The sequence below is a fragment of the Oncorhynchus masou genome, chromosome 28, assembly GCF_036934945.1.
Source record: "Oncorhynchus masou masou isolate Uvic2021 chromosome 28, UVic_Omas_1.1, whole genome shotgun sequence".
Taxonomy (NCBI): Eukaryota; Metazoa; Chordata; class Actinopteri; order Salmoniformes; family Salmonidae; genus Oncorhynchus; species Oncorhynchus masou.
In genome coordinates this window covers 23,783,673-23,801,103 of record NC_088239.1, presented here as the reverse complement: position 1 = coordinate 23,801,103, position 17,431 = coordinate 23,783,673, and the positions used below count along the sequence as shown (strand labels likewise).

At 45.2% G+C, this 17,431-nt stretch overlaps 1 protein-coding gene across 1 annotated transcript in view; it reads right to left on the bottom strand.

Moving 5' to 3' along the window:
* Positions 1-17,431, bottom strand: part of prex2 (phosphatidylinositol-3,4,5-trisphosphate-dependent Rac exchange factor 2) — a 221,707-nt gene that overhangs the window by 39,097 nt on the left and 165,179 nt on the right.

The window sequence follows — 17,431 nt, the reverse complement described above, 5'->3', positions numbered from 1 at the left end:
TTCCCTGCATAGTGCACTACTTTTGACTATATAGGGAATAGGATGCCATTGTGGACACAGCCCTGCTCTGTCAGATAGGAATCACCTTCAATCTGAATGGACCACTCTGCCTCTGACTGAGCCTCCAATCGCACCCTATTCCCTATATGGTGCACTACTTTTGACCAGGAACCCATAGGGAATATGGTGCCATTTGGGATGAACCCTCAGTCTCAACACTGCTGCTTACACTTTTCTGTTAAAGCAAAAAAAATGTAACATCCTTGTAGATGCATTTTGCCAAGCCAAGGTCATATTACCCACTGATTATACCATAGACAAATATACTGCCCACCATGAAGAGAGAGGACCCTGGAGGGCATTGTCTGTGTCCCAAATGGCACCCTATTCCCTGTGCACTGCACTACGTTTGACAAGGGCCCATAGGGATTATTTTGGGAATAGGGTGCCATTTGGGACCTAATCCTTGATGACTAACTAATAATAAGGGCAAACTTTAGGTCAGGATGATATCCTTTGGGTGTTTTGGTAAGTGAAGCCAATTTAAAGGGACATCATTCGGTCATCGGATGGCAATTGGGTGGTTGGGAAAACCCCTATTTTTGGGAACTGGGAAATTATAGTCAGCCCACACATGCAGTACTGTAACTATATACACATGTTGGTACAAGGGGATACCCATATAATCGCATATCACAGTATAGGATCTCCGTGGGGTTATTGGCATGGCTGATGTATATGAGATTGTGAAACACGAGGAGCCCTGACATCACAGTTTTCTTTCCCACTGACGCTGGTGACACCCTCGCAGTTTTATCCATGCTCCTTTGCTCAATTCTGAACCCTTACGCGGAGACTGAATGAGTCTGTGTGTGCGTGAGTGTGATAGCGTACGTGTGTGAGAACATAGAGGCCAAGGACAGCCCCCCTCCTTGCAGTCTGGGCAACAGCTCAACCTCCCAGAACACTACGGAACCCTCTAGAGGAATTCTAGAATGACAAAAGACTCGGAAGTTTAACCACATTCTAACCAGTTCCAACGTTCCGAGGGGGGAAGCATTGGGATTAACAATGCCCTGTGTTCAATCTTGGGCCATTCCCATTCCACCAGGTGGAAACAAAAGGAAAAGCCTCGGTAGCCATCTGTGTGTGAACTGTACAGGAGTTCTATGGGTCTACTTCATCTTGTTTGGTGATTTACCAGGGTTGTTTCTCGGTCTACATCCCAAATGACACCCTATTCCCAACATAGTGTACTACGTTTGACCATAGCACATAGGGAATAGGGGGCCATTTTGGACAAACACTTTGTGTGTGTATGTGTGTGTGTGTATATGTATAAGAGGCTATTGGAGTCCTAGGGGAACTGTAGTGGGGCAGCAGGCTCAGTGTTAAAGCCTCCTCTGTAGTAACTAATGGGGTACTTCTTCCACCACATACATTTTTACACAGGGCCTTAATAGAGGATTTGGACGCCAGCCAAGGATGCCCTATGGCTTTCAGCCCAGCGCATTTGACTGAGGCCTTCCTCCAAGGAGACTTAACTCTGTTTGCGTCCCATATAGCATCCTATTCCCTATGTAGTGGACTATATTGGGCGGTGCTTGTCCAGGGCTACAATAAAAATGCCTACCGTTGGGGGTACTTGAGGACTGGAGTTGGGAAATACTGATATAGGGAATAGGGTGCCATTTGGGACACAAACCACTTTGTTTCATCTTCTCCTAACAAAAGGAAAATACTCCAGGCTCTTTCCCAGGCAGGCCACGCTCATTACAATCAGTAGGAACGGACTGTGTGTGTGTGTGTGTGTGTGTGTGTGTGTGTGTGTGTGTGTGTGTGTGTGTGTGTGTGTGTGTGTGTGTGTGTGTGTGTGTGTGTGTGTGTGTGTGTGTGTGTGTGTGTGTGTGTGTGTGTGTGTGTTCGAGAGGTTGTAAGGCACATATGTTTTCTGCGTTTCAGACAAAGCTAGCGTGGGAATCTGAATAGTGGCGTGCAGTCTACCGAGGCACATCAATGAAACAAACAGAGCTGAAGCAGTGAGTACAGAAACCCTGGGAGTAACGTTGCCATGCTTAAAGTACCATGCTTAAAGTAACTGCCCAGGGAAAATATCCCCTTAATCTGTTAACTCATTCCCAAATAATGTTAACGCTTCCTATACTTGTATTTGTTACCAAAGCATATATTAGAGGAAAATACACTTCAAAAAGCCCAAGTGAAACATGTATTTCAAACAGACCATTTCAAAAATGCTTACTACTTTCTCAGAGGATGATGTCATGTTTGTGGCCGAGTTTTCTCATTGATTGAGCTGGCCAATCAGCTGTTGACTTGTCATTAATATTTTTATTGACCAGTATACGCCAACACCATTCTTTTGTTGGGGTACGCCCACACCATACAAACACAGAAAAGCTTTAGGTTACGACCGTAACCCCGGTTCTCTGATAGTACGAGTGAGGCATTTCCCTCATACTCTATAAAAAGGTCCATGCAGAGTCAAAACAAGCAACATCTCTTCCTCGCTCATTCAAGGAGGGTTTTCTGTTGAAATACCTCACTCATACTATCAGAGAACCGGAGTTACGGTCATAACCTAAAGTTCTCTTTCAAGGATTCGTTTCCGTATTTCATTCATGGGATATGCTGACTCCCGTATTGCCAGACGAGCTTACCCTGACGACTGACTGCCCTGTGCGACTTATCACACAAAATAGGCCCTGTCCCTCAGAAGATCCTACACATAATACAGTATGCATCAGAGTTGGTGCAGTGATATCCAGTCTACTGTATAAAAAAAACGTTGCCAATGTACGAAGCCCATACAAATATCTTGGCTTAAATAAAGGCCAGGATGTAGCCATTCCTCTAGTGGAATGAGCCCACAGGCCAGCAGGACACCGGAGTCCCTTACTTGTATAGGCCAAAGCGTTAGCCCCCCCACTATTATCCAGTGCGAAAGGAGTTGTTTAGTGAGCACTTTACCCGTGTGAGGTTTGGGCCCAGGAAACGAACAGCTGATCACGTTTTCTAAACCTCTTTGTCCTGTCCATGTACACTGCATTCAGAAAGCATTCAGACCCCTTGACTATTTCCACATTTTATTATGTTACAGCCTTACTCAAATGGTTTATTGTTTTATTTTAAGTCATCATCAATCTACACACAATACCCCATAATGACAAAGCAAAACAGATAATTTTTTTGTAAAACAAAAACAAAACTGCAATATCACATTTACATTAGTTTTCAGACCCTTTACTCAGTACTTTGTTGAAGCACCTTAGGCAACGATTACAGCCTAGTTTCTTCTTGGGTATGACGCGACAAGCTGGGCACACCTGTATTTGGGGAGTTTCTCCCATTCTTCTCTGCAGATACTCTCACCTCTGTCAGGTTGGATGAGGAGTGTCGCTGCACAGCTATTTTCAGGTCTCGCTAGATATGTTTGATCGGGTTCCAGTCCGGGCTCTGGCTGGGCCACTCAAACCACTCCTGCGTTGTTTTGTCTGTGTGCTTAGGGTCGTTGTCCTGTCGGAAGGTGAACCTTCGCCCCAGTCTGAGGTCCTGAGTGCTTTGGAGTAGGTTTTCATCAAGGATCTCTCTGTACGTTGCTCCGTTCATCTTTTCCCCGATCCTGACTAGTCTCCCAGTCCCTGCCGCTGAAAAACATCCCCACAGCATGATACTGTCACAACCATGCTTCACCGTAGGGATGGTACCAGGTTTCCTCCAGACGTGACACTTGACATTCAGGCCAAAGAGTTCAATCTTGGTTTCATCAGACCAGAGAATCTTGTTTCTCATAGTCAGAGTACTTTAGGTGCCCTTTGGCTAACTCCAAGCGGGATGTCATGTGCCTTTTACTGAGGACTGGCTTACATCTGGCCACTCTACCATAAAGGCCTAATTAGTGAAGTCCTGCAGAAATGGTTGTTCTTCTGGAAGGTTCTCCCATCTCCACAGACAAACTGTGGAGCTCTGTCAGAGTGACCATTGGTTTCTTGGTCACCTCCCTGATCAAGCCCCTTCTACCCCAATTGCTCAGTTTGGCTGGGGGGCCAGCTCTAGGAAGAGTCTTGATGGTCAATTTCAAGCTCAATTTCAAGTCTCATTGCAAAGTGTCTGAAAACGTACGTAAATAAGTTATTTCTGCTCTTAGTTTTTGTTATAAATGTGCAACTCATTTTGGGGTATTGTGTGGATATTGATGAGGGGAAAAAACTATTTAATCCATTTTTAGAATAAGACTGTAACATAACAAAATGTGGAAAAGGTCAAGGGGTCTGAATACTTTCCGAATGCACTGTATTTGGCCTTGCGAATGAGTTTTATGTGCTGACTAAATGGAAGCTGATAATTCAGAGTTTTTAAATAGAAGCTTATAATTCTGAGTCTTACGAGTCCTTAACGTCCGAGACAGAGTCAAGACCGAATACAAAAGTAGTCAACACCGAGACAAGACCAAGACACTCAATATGTGGCCTCTAGACCAGACTCGAGACAGAGACTGGCCTCGAGTACTGCAACACTGCCAGCTAGTGCTAACCGTTGCTCCATGAATCCCGTGGGGATATCCATCGCCTCTAATGAACCATCGGGAACATCAGCCCCCATGTTAGAGTTTGTTGACTCAGGTTAGGTTGGCATGCTAGCCTGCAACGGAGACAGGAGGGGGAGGCTAAAGCTTTCTCGGCATGTTGCACCCCATTGCAAGCAGAACAACGAGTGGGTGTCATTGGCGGATATCTTGTTTCCACAGGAGCAGAGTCGTGCCGGGAGCTTCTCCTCGTTTGGAGTGGGAGATGCTGTTGTCGCCATAGCTGGTGATGTTATGTTTTAAGTCGTCAGAAAAACTATCGTGGTAGGCTAGTCAGGTAGCTAGCGATTAGTAGGTTATCTCTGACGTTGGCAGTCTGTGTAATGGCCAGATACCGTTTCCGAAAAAGGCAGATAGAAAATTTAGCTTGGTGTAGCTAGTAAAAAAACTGGAAGAAGTAAACCCACAACATTTTGAAGCTAGCTAGCGTGGTGGCTAGCTTGCTAATGACGAGTCACTGTTTGGATACAGCTAACTCAATCATGGCTGGCATAGTGTAATAAAGGCTTCTGGCAATAATGGCTTCTGAGGTAAGTGAAATACTGAAATTAATACTTGAGAGATTTTTTTCTTTTTAACATACTAAATAAAAAAATATTTAATTCATATTGTAATTCATTATAGATCATATTTCATAGAAATCTGGAAACCCTGGACAACCACTGCAGAACATTTTGAGACAGTCAATGTATTAATTATGGGCCGTTCTGGCTCGGACAAGACTTACATTGAATTGATTTGAGAGGACAAGCTACTGTACAGTGCCCACTGACTTGCTTGTATATCCCTTGTTTAAAGATGCATACCTAAATTACAGTACTACACACAGGAACAAGGAATGTAGCACCAGCTACAATCCTCTGGAGAGAACCAGCTGCTATTCTCAATGACTTATTTCTTTATTCCTATAAAGACCTCATATCTAAATTACAGTACCACACACAGAAACAGGGAATGTAGCACCATCTACAATCCTCTGGAGAGAACCAGCTGCTATTCTCAATGACTTATTTCTGTATTCCTATAAAGGCCTCATAGCTAAATAACACTATTTGACAACACAGGGAGGGAGGGAAGAAATACAGTACAGTCGGGAAAACGGTCCGACGTACAAGCAACGATTTATGTGTCTCCCCATATTAACCCAGAGAGAGCTGGATTTATGTGTCTCCCCGTATTAACCCAGAGAGAGCTGGATTTATGTGTCTCCCCGTATTAACCCAGAGAGAGCTGGATTTATGTGTCTCCCCGTATTAACCCAGAGAGCTGGATTTATGTGTCTCCCCGTATTAACCCAGAGAGAGCTGGATTTATGTGTCTCCCCGTATTAACCCAGAGAGAGCTGGATTTATGTGTCTCCCCGTATTAACCCAGATTTAGTATTAACCCAGAGAGCTGGATTTATGTGTCTCCCCGTATTAACCCAGAGAGAGCTGGATTTATGTGTCTGTATTAACCCAGAGAGCTGGATTTATGTGTCTCCCCGTATTAACCCGTATTAACCCAGAGAGAGCTGGATTTAGTGTCTCCCCGTATTAACCCAGAGAGCTGGATTTATGTGTCTCCCCGTATTAACCCAGAGAGAGCTGGATTTATGTGTCTCCCCGTATTAACCCAGAGAGAGCTGGATTTATGTGTCTCCCCGTATTAACCCAGAGAGAGCTGGATTTATGTGTCTCCCCGTATTAACCCAGAGAGAGCTGGATTTATGTGTCTCCCCGTATTAACCCAGAGAGAGCTGGATTTATGTGTCTCCCCGTATTAACCCAGAGAGAGCTGGATTTATGTGTCTCCCGTATTAACCCAGAGAGCTGGATTTATGTGTCTCCCGTATTAACCCAGAGAGCTAGATTTATGTGTCTCCCCGTATTAACCCAGAGAGAGCTGGATTTATGTGTCTCCCCGTATTAACCCAGAGAGAGCCCCGTATTAACCCAGAGAGAGCTGGATTTATGTGTCTCAGTATTAACCCAGAGAGAGCGTATTAACCCAGAGAGCTGGATTTATGTGTCTCCCCATATTAACCCAGAGAGAGCTGGATTTATGTGTCTCCCCGTATTAACAGAGAGCCAGTATTAACCCAGAGAGAGCTGGATTTATGTGTCTAACCCAGAGAGAGCTGGATTTATGTGTCTCCCCGTATTAACCCAGAGAGAGCTGGATTTATGTGTCTCCCCGTATTAACCCAGAGAGAGCTGGATTTATGTGTCCCCCCGTATTAACCCAGAGAGAACTGAATTTATGTGTCTCCCCATATTAACCCAGAGAGAACTGAATTCTGGTCCGTGTCTAAATCATTGACATTCACTGGATATTCAATTCACCCACAAACCCCCTGCTGTAGCAGAGTGGAACTGGGCTCGCCATTGATTAATGAATGACTTTTTGGCGGAGGGAGGGAGTCCTCATGACGTGCCTTTGGATGTGTCCCAAATGGCACCTAGTCCCTATGTAGTGCACTACATTTGACCAGGGCCAGTAGTGTACAATATAGGGTGCCACTTGAGATGCAGGCTCTCTCAGTGATATTTGTGCTGAGTCGCTGACTGCTGGGTCTCAGGGTGCTGCATGCTGAATGCATACTCAGGAAGATCATTTCCTCATCCCACAACCACCCCCATAGCAGCTGTCTGTTTACCTTTTCACAATGTATTAGATGGGGGATTAGGGGGTAGTGATGGGTTAAGGGGGGGTGGGATTTTTCCACATACAGTAAGCAGTAGTTTAAAAGCAATGCCTTTTTCACGTCTTATAGTGTATAGTAGAGTTCAATCATATCCTGCTTACTCATCTGACCATGAGGTAAAGGACCATGGCCTATAGCATGTTAGTTATTATATACTCCAATGCACACACGCCTCCGAATCACATGCCAGTCAACAGATGACGCAAGCACACTGTCATTGTCAAAGCCTGTGTCCCAAATGGCACCTTATCCCCTTTACAGTGCACTACTTTTGACCAGGGCCCATAGGGTGGGTCAGTGCACTATATAGGGAATCATGTGCCATTTGTGGCTCACACCTAGTCAGTGTCACTGCTGTCAATCTGAGGAGCAGGAAGCCCAATCTGAGGAGCAGGAAGCCCAATCTGAGGAGCAGGAAGCCCGTGTCATGTGGTGTCCTTGAGGCCTCCCAGTAGATCAGGGTTTATGGTTTATGAGAGTCACGTACTGGTGATGTCACACTCTGCTTAACACATCTGTCCACTAAATCAGCCAACCAGGAAACAGGAGCCAATAAGGACCAACCAGGAAACAGCAGCTATTAAGACTGCAGACGACAAGGACGAGCTAAAAAACAGGAAGCAAATCTGGGGTTCCAGAGCCTTAAAGGTTCTATAAAGGTTTCAGAATCGCACATCTAAAACTGTCAGATTCACATCCTGAATAAACAAATCAATGACTTGATGGATGAGTGTTTAGTAGGTTAAATCAGGCGTTTTACTGCGAAACTAGAATAAAAGCCTGTAACTCTAGGCTGAAGACTATTGCTCTAATTGTCCCATAAAGCCAAGGTGTTAGATATAGTAGAGCACTCATTCCTTTCACCTGGAAACCCATTGGAAACAGTCCCCATGGAGACCCTCGAAACAGTCTGCCTCTTTCTAAGTCTCCCAATGGGAACCTAGGAGCACACAGCTCAACCCGGGATATGAAATACACATGGCCATCCTGTCAGCACCGTTCAGCTCCTTTGCAGCCAAGAGAATGGCACTGAACAGCAGGAGAAAGAGAAATGAGCTTGGCTGAACGCACAGCACACAGTAAGCACTGCTCCACAGGCTGATAAGAGGCTTTCCTGAGATTTTGGAATTCAAGGAGAACGGTCTGTGGTTTCCAAGGCATCCTATTTAAAAAGGGAAAGAGTGACATTGACAGAGCGAGACAGAAATAGAAAGAGAGAGAGAGAGAGAGAGAGAGAGAGAGAGCAAGATCGACAGATAGGCAGACAGAGGTAGAATCATCCCTGTTTCCAAACAGACAGACAGATAGACAGAAGTAGAATCCTCCCAGGTTTTTCCAGTGGTTGTCTACTTGTACCCTCGTTTGACAGGTTCCCGAGGGAGCAGACCGCACACTGAGCACAGCTTGATGCTCCACCACCCTGTGCTTAGCTAGTCCCAACGAATTACACAGGACACCAGGTCACCACTCAATCAGTGACATGCACTAATATCCCAAGGTAAGATTCAGCCCTACAATCACTGGAGGGATCTTTATGACCAGGATCAAATGTACAAATAAGTATCTTGCTTGGCAGCAGTGCCTCAAACAAAGTTTGAATGACACGCAATACGTGAAGTTTTGGATTCAGCCCAGGCTAGCATTCAGCCCAAGCTAGCATTCAGCCTAAGCTAGGATTCAGCCTAGCTCACTGGAGGGCTCTTCTGTACGACCTGGATAAACTACACATAAATATCAGATGGTGCCCAGCTTGACAGGGGCCCCTGAGGCCGTGAAGATGTGCTGATCCACAGAGAGAAGAAACGAGCTATCGATATCTCGGATGGCTTTACTGACAGAAACCCTGCCCGGTGATTCCACTGCCTTGTGTATGAGTGCCAAGCACGCTCTATCGTCATCTCTACTTCGCGTAGCAGCAGTTGACGCCTACAGTCTCTCTGCCAAGGCAAGGGATGCTCTGTAGGATCCCCCATGTCTAATGTTAGCTTTAGGCAACCACCACGCACACACTAACTGCTTCATCTAACTGTAGATAAGAAGTCACTGAACTGCTAAACTCAAAAACCTGCAGTAATGTTAGTTTTGCATTATATATTTCAACGTTGCATTATATATTCCATCTGGTCTCTCTCCCTCTCTCCCTCCCTCACTCCCTCCTCTTCTTCTTCTTTCCCTCCCTTGCTCTTCCTCCTTCCCCTCTCTCGAGGTCCTGCTGTTCTCTACACATGTTCTGTTCTTCTCCTCTTTGTTCTATAGTCCCTGGCTGGGTCACTGTAGGGGCTTCGGTTTGCCTGGCGCCTACAAGAATTCGACTAAGTGAACCGAACGAGTGTGCTCACGTACTCCCTTAAAATACCTTAGCTTGAAAAACAAGAAAAAATATGTTTGTCCATCATGAGACCTCGTAGCCTGTATACACAATTCCTCAAACTAGTTGGAATTCATTTTGAATTTTTTTCTGAGTAGATCTTAGTTGCGGAATTTTAACTAAGATGTTTGGGGCAGTAATTCTCAAGTGAAAAAATGTGCATGAAAACGAGTCGTCTATCGTTGAAGGACAACAAACACTTCATTGAAGAATCCCTACTGTTGACCAATGACCGACGAAGGGGCGTAGACTTCGGGTTCCAGAATTCGGCTTGCCTCGATAAAAAAAAAAAAATGTAACGTACACGAAGAGCTAACTAACAAAAACGGCACAAAATGTCATCATAATATATGCAAACACTGTTTCGGATGGGAAGCACGCGGAAGCTTCTAGGCTGGAGAACACTGTACAAACATTCAGAGCATTCTGCATTCTATTCCCCGCCAACATTCCCTCTGACAGAGACCTAGACTGTAAAGCCTCCACTGTGTTCTACACATCAGACACTGTGCTGCATGTTGCTTTCAAAGTTTTACAAAGTGAACAAGAGGAAACTGTCATAGCGCCGACCCAGATGAGCTTCACAAAAGCCTATGGAATGAAGAAAAGAATATATAATAATAATCAAACTACCACAACGTTTTACAGTCAAGTGTTTAAAGTTGGAGTTACTGTAGGTTTTCTGCATCTTTGGCTTTCAACTATTACTAAATACATGTGAGAAGATATCATTTCTAAAACATTGTGTGTCTGGATGCATGTGCTCTCTTTGTATAGTGTTCATCAGATCCCATGGGACCTGACATCTGTACATCTGTTAGTGATTTGGCCGGTTCCTTTATGTTTTTTGGAGGACTTGAATGACTTCACCACCAGGTGCGATGGCTTTCCGCCGAGCGTATATCTCTGTACTGCATGTGGTGTAGGCGATGTGTGTGTGTGTGCATGCGTGACAATGGGCTGCTGGGATATTTCAAAGCCACCCCCGCGCAGCACTGGTGTCGTACGTGACTGAGTTTACAGCTCGGAAGGAGGATCAGTCCCACAATGCATCTTGGCAGAGACTTCAATAGATGAGCGTATAGTGAGATCGACAGAGAGAGGATAAAAAACAACACATGACCGAATACTGCCTTTACAAACACACACGTGCACAGTGTAACTGCAATTACTCTATTCACTTATCCTCTGTATGTTGCTTGGTGGACAAACGTCATTTTGTTAGATCAATCACTAGCATTTCTCTCTGTCTCTCCGTAACGTAGAGTAATATGGAGTGTGTGTATTGTGTGAGTTTGGTCCTGTCAGGGTTGCTGGCGGCCCACCAAGCTATCTATGGGTTCAACCTCAGCTCCCCTGGCCAAGCTCCAAGGATAACAAGCTGCCTGAGATTGAAGCATCCCAAATGGCACCCTATGGGTCAAACGTCGTGCACTTGTATAAGGAAATAGGGCGCCATTTGGGACGCAGACTGGAGAGGAGAGTGACATGAAACCAGTAGCTACGTTTGTCAATCCATATCATCCTTACACGGCTCATGCATCATTTAACAAGAGGTTTGGGTGTACGAGCTTCTCACAGGAACTGGTATGTTCTGGAACATTTGAACAACTGAACACTGACAGAGAGAGAGTGGGAAATGAATAGATACCTGCCGTAGGAGACAACTAGGATGAGAAGCCTTGGTCTGAACCCTAGTTCTGGGACTGAAACAGTAACACTTTGCTGAAAGGGACAGTTCGTTTTGGCTGCTTTGGGCCTGGACGGCCAGCACAACTCAGAAATCTGATTCTCTCTGCACTGTAGATGAGTCCTGAAGCTGTCCCCCAACCCAAAACCTACCTCCAACACCCAAACCCAGCCTTCCCACCCCCCATCCTCTCCCCGTCTGTGGCCTCGCCAGCCTGTGCTTACAGAGCACATCTGCTCCCTGTTACTCCTGGAGTCTTCGCTGTCAATTCAATTAGTACGCGTCGGCTCAGGTCGTACACACACACACAAGTATAAACACACACACACACATCCATGCCAAGTTCTTCTTTTCAGATGAGTCAGCTAAATTTCACACACAGCATATGTTCTGTCCTGTGCCTTTCCAGCATAAAGGGAATCTTAACATCAGGGGCTTTACATGCGAAGGTGCTAGAGTGAAATCTAGGAGCTAAAAATGAACACAAAATACACTACATATACAAAACCATATGGACACCCCTTAAAATGATTGGATTCGGCTATTGCAGACAAACCCGTTGCTGACGGGTGTATAAAATTGAGCGCACAGCCATGCAAACTCCGTAGACAAACATTGGTTGTAGAACGGCTTTACTGAAGAGCTCAGTGACTTTCAACGTGGCACCGTCATAGGATGCCACCTTTCCAACAAGTCAGTTCATCAACTTTCTGCCCCGGTCAACTGTAAGTGCTGTTATTGTGAAGTGGAAACGTCTAGGAGCAACAACGGCTCAGCCGCAAAGTGGTAGGCAACACAAGCTCAAGAACGGGACCACCGAGTGCTGAAGCGCATAGTGTGTAAAAATCATCTGTCTACGGTTGCAATACTGACTTCCGAGTTCTAAACTTCCTCAGGAAGCAACGGCAGCACAATAACTGTTCGTCGGGAGCGACATGAAATTAGTTTCCATGGCCGAGCAGCTGCACACAAGCCTAAGATCACCATATGCAATGCCAAGCGTTGGCTGGAGTGGGGTAAAGCTGGCCGCCATTGGACTCTGGAGCAGTGAAAACGCGTTCTCTGGAATGATGAATCACGCTTCACCATGTGGCAGTCCGACGGACAAATCTGTGTTTGGCGGATGCCAGGAGAACCTGCCAAAATGCATAGTGACAACTGTAAAGTTTGGTGGAAGAGGAATAATGGACTGGGGCTGTTTTTTATGGTTTGGGCTAGGCCCCTTAGTTCCGGTGAAGGGAAATGTTAACACTACAGCTTACAGTGACATTCTATACAATTCTGTGCTTCCAACTTTGTGGCAACAGTTTGCGGAAGGCCCTAATTCCCCTGTGCACAAAGTGAGGTCCATACAGAAATGGTTTGTCGAGATCGGTGTTGAAGAACTTGACTGGCCTGCACAGAGCCTTGACCTCAACCGACCCCATCAAACAACTTTGAGATGAATTGGAATGCCGACTGCGAGCCAGGCCTAATCGCCCAACATCAGTGCCCGACCTCACTAATGCTTTTGTGACTGAATGGAAGCAAATCCCTGCAGCAATGTTCCAACATCTAGTGGAAAGCCTTCCCAAATCAAATCAAATTTATTTGTCACATACACATGGTTAGCAGATTTTAATGCGAGTGTAGTGAAATGCTTGTGCTTCTAGTTCCGACAATGCAGTAATAACCAACGAGTAATCTAACCTAACAAGAAGAGTGGAGGCTGTTATAGCAGCAAAGGGGGGACCAACTCCATATTAATGCCCCTGAAATTTGGAATGAGATGTTCGATGAGCAGGTGTCAACATACTTTTGGTCATGTAGTGTACTTTTGGTTGTGAGAGTACAGATAACTGACAGGAAACTGGCATGTAATAAAGCAGGCTAGCAGATGGTCACACACACACACACACACACACACACACACACACACACACACACACACACACACACACACACACACACACACACACACACACACACACACACACACACACAGTATCGGCCTCCATAGTCTGGTGATATTTCCAGGGCTGAACATGAAGCTCCTTACCCCTCTAGAGTCTGCTAACACACAGTCATTTAAACGAAGCACACAGACAGACACCTCGAAAATGCCAATACTCTCATTCACTACAAAAGAGGATAATAGCCCCAGAAAAACCCAGTGGATAATGTTATGACAGAGAGAGAGAGAGAGAGAGAGAGAGAGAGAGAGAGAGAGAGAGAGAGAGAGAGAGAGAGAGAGAGAGAGAGAGAGAGAGAGAGAGAGAGAGAGAGAGAGAGAGAGAGAGAGAGAGAGAAGAGAGAAGAGATAGAGAGAAGAGAGAGAGAGAGAAAAATAAAAATAAAAAGAAAGAGAGAGAAAGAAAGAAAGAAAGAGAAAGAAAGAAAGAGAGAGAAAGAAAGAGAGAGAGAAAGAAAGAGAGAGAAAGAAAGAAAGAAAGAAAGAGAGAAAGAAATAAAGAGAGAGAAAGAAAGAAAGAAATAGAGAGAATGATTGAGAGAAAGAGAGAGAGAAAGAAATAGAGAGAGAATGATTGAGAGAAAGAGAGAGAGAAAGAAATAGAGAGAATGATTGAGAGAAAGAGAGAGAGAAAGAGAGAGAGAAAGAGAAAGAAAGAGAGAAAGAGAAAGAAAGAGAGAAAGAGAGAGAGAAAGAGAGAAAGAGAAAGAAAGAGAGAAAGAAAGAGAGAAAGAAAGAGAGAGAAAGAGAGAGAGACATTTGAAAAGGTCAAACTATCAGAGAATGATGGAAAATGACTCAGGTCGACTGAGTTTCTGTAGCTATAGTAAAAACCAACGATGTTTGTCTAAAATATGAGGCAATAGATCATGGAAAGACCTATTGTTGAGCTCCCTCCATCACGCTGCAACTAAAATTAAAAACGTAACGCTGACTGCCCTCCTGAGACATGAGAGTTATTAGGGGATGATGTGGCACACATGGCAGACACACACAAACACACACACACACGCACAAATGGCTGATGCCGGTTTCTAAATCAAGCGTAGCCAAGGCAGATTCCCCCATTCATACCACAATATATGTGTCCCAAATGGCACCCTATTCCCTACATAGTGTATATGACCAGGTCAAAGTAATGCACTAGATAGAGAATAGGGTACCATTTGGGACGCTTCAATGAGTTTGATCTTGGGCCCTACGTAGTTCTGTGACTAATTAACTCCAGTATCAAGAACAGATGTTTACTTCATGCCTGATATGAACACGTACGTAGCTGAACAGACGGGCTCTCAGGTATTGGGGAACGGAATGGGAATGTACTTTGGAAGACGCACAAAAGAGTTTTGGAAGACGTTGTAAGCCATTATTCCATTGACTGAGATCTAAAATCAGGCTACGCTCTATGATATTCATGATCTGATCTGACTACATTATCTAATCTGACTACATCATCTGATTGGACTACATTATCTAACCTGACTACATGATTTGGTCAGACCACATTATATAATCTGACTACATTATCTAATCTGACTGCATTATCTAATCTGACTACATTGCATGATCGGACTACATTATTTAATCTGACTACATTATCGGATTGGACTACATTATCAAATCTGACTACATTATCGGGTCTTAATATCATTTAATGTTTATCATGACTGCAACCCTCTAAAGGTCGTGAGGATCTCTCAGATGGTAACTATATGTGTTTCATTTGGGGGAGTGATTTTTTTGGCATCTAACCCCTGATTCAAAGTCAGCTATTTTTTGCCTCCCCCTAATGGTTAAAGGGATCCTTCAGGATTTTGGCTATGAGGCCCTTTATCTACTACCCCAGAGTCTGATGAACTCGTGGACACCATTTTTATGTCTCCGCGTGCAGTTTAAATGAAGTTGCTAACCAGCGTTAGCGCATTTGCTAAATAACATTAGCGCAATGACTTGGAGTCTACGGTAACTGCTCGCCTGACTTCCAGTCATTTCGCTAACGCTAGTTAGCATTGGCTCGCCTAACTTCCATCATCCTGGATTCAGAGACATAAAAATGGTATCCATGCGGTCATCTGACTCTGGGAATGGCTTCATTGCCAAAATCTGGAAGGATCACATTAATGTCAGGAGTAGACTAACCTGGTCCTAGATATTTTTTATTATTATTTATGTATTTATTTAACCTTTGTTTAACTAGGCAAGTCAGTTAAGAAAAAATTCTTATTCACAAGTGGGTTAACTGACTTTTTCAGGGGCAGAACGACAGATTTGTACCTTGTCAGCTCGGGGATTCGATCTAGCAACCTTTCGGTTACTGGCACAACGCTCTAACCACTAGGCTACCTGCTGCCTCAAGCCTCCATCTCCAACTCAAGCTTTTATTGGCAGTCTCTACTGCTAGCACTGAGAGTAGCCAAGTGTCCAAATAGCTTAGTTCCCTATCACGCTTATGGTGCAATTCCATATAGGGTTTACGCTAACGTTTTACCCAAAAGGCTCAGACTTTTCTGTTTCCATCTACGCTGGCCAGCAACTGTCTCTCACTTGGGGCCAAAGCCAGGCCACTGGTACTTTTCAGCTGGCGTTTACATAACAACGGTTAACTGTGAACTTTAACAGTTTCTCACAAAGCAACTGTCTTGATTATGCCGAGATTGTTGATTCTGCCCTTCACAAGTCCTCACTCCCAGCCCTAGCTATGGAAACACACTTCCCCTAGTAAAGCATAAGGGTGTAGACACTAGGGTAACACTGGTGTTCCAGTCTATTCCCTCGCCTTTCACTGCTTTGTGCAACCACGTCCCCTACACTGGTGGAGCCAGCTTCCCCCTGAAGCTAGGACAACAGAGTCCCTTTCCAGCTTCCCCCTGAAGCTAGGACAGCAGAGTCCCTTTCCAGCTTCCCCCTGAAGCTAGGACAGCAGAGTCCCTTTCCAGCTTCCCCCTGAAGCTAGGACAGCAGAGTCCCTTTCCAGCTTCCCCCTGAAGCTAGGACAACAGAGTCCCTTTCCAGCTTCCCCCTGAAGCTAGGACAACAGAGTCCCTTTCCAGCTTCCCCCTGAAGCTAGGACAACAGAGTCCCTTTCCAGCTTCCCCCTGAAGCTAGGACAGCAGAGTCCCTTTCCAGCTTCCCCCTGAAGCTAGGACAGCAGATTCCCTTTCCAGCTTCCCCCTGAAGCTAGGACAACAGAGTCCCTTTCCAGCTTCCCCCTGAAGCTAGGACAGCAGTCCCTTTCCAGCTTCCCCCTGAAGCTAGGACAGCAGAGTCCCTTTCCAGCTTCCCCCTGAAGCTAGGACAGCAGAGTCCCTTTCCAGCTTCCCCCTGAAGCTAGGACAGCAGATTCCCTTTCCAGCTTCCCCCTGAAGCTAGGACAACAGAGTCCCTTTCCAGCTTCCCCCTGAAGCTAGGACAGAAGAGTCCCTTTCCAGCTTCCCCCTGAAGCAAGGACAGCAGAGTCCCTTTCCCATCTTCTGAAAACACCTGAAACCCTGCCTTTACAAAGAGTATGATAAATAATCCCACAACCCCCCCCCGCCCCAGTAAAAAACAACAAAAAAGCCTTTTGTGAACTGACTTTGCTGATAGCTACCTTATTGAGGAAAGATGAACTTACTATGACAGCTATGTGGTTGTGACACCTAGCTATCTTAAGATGAATGTACTGACTGCAATTCACTCTGGACGAACCATTTGCCAAAGCTGCTTTTCACTCCTTAATTAACAATAATGGAAAGACACAGTTCGCTCCCCCCCCACCCCCCCTAACAGACACACACATTGAAGAACGAAAACGGTCGGTTTTCCCCCCGCATCTATGTATTAATGTATTAAAACACTCCATGGCTGCTTCACAAATTGCGTCCAATTCCCTTTAAAGTGCTCTACTTTTGACCAGGGCACCTAAGGCTCTGGTCAAAAGCACTGCACTTTGTAGGCACAACCCCAGATTTCCAATTCTCACAGATGTTCTGAATCTTATAGAAACCCTGTATATCATTTCCATGTCATTATTCGATGGGGGTGGGTAGCCAATCAGGGGAGGGGCCCCATGTGTGTGTGTGCCAATGGGGCGTGAGGAAACCGGGTCCACCCGGCTCTGCAGTGGTACTCCATCACCATCATTGTGCCGACAC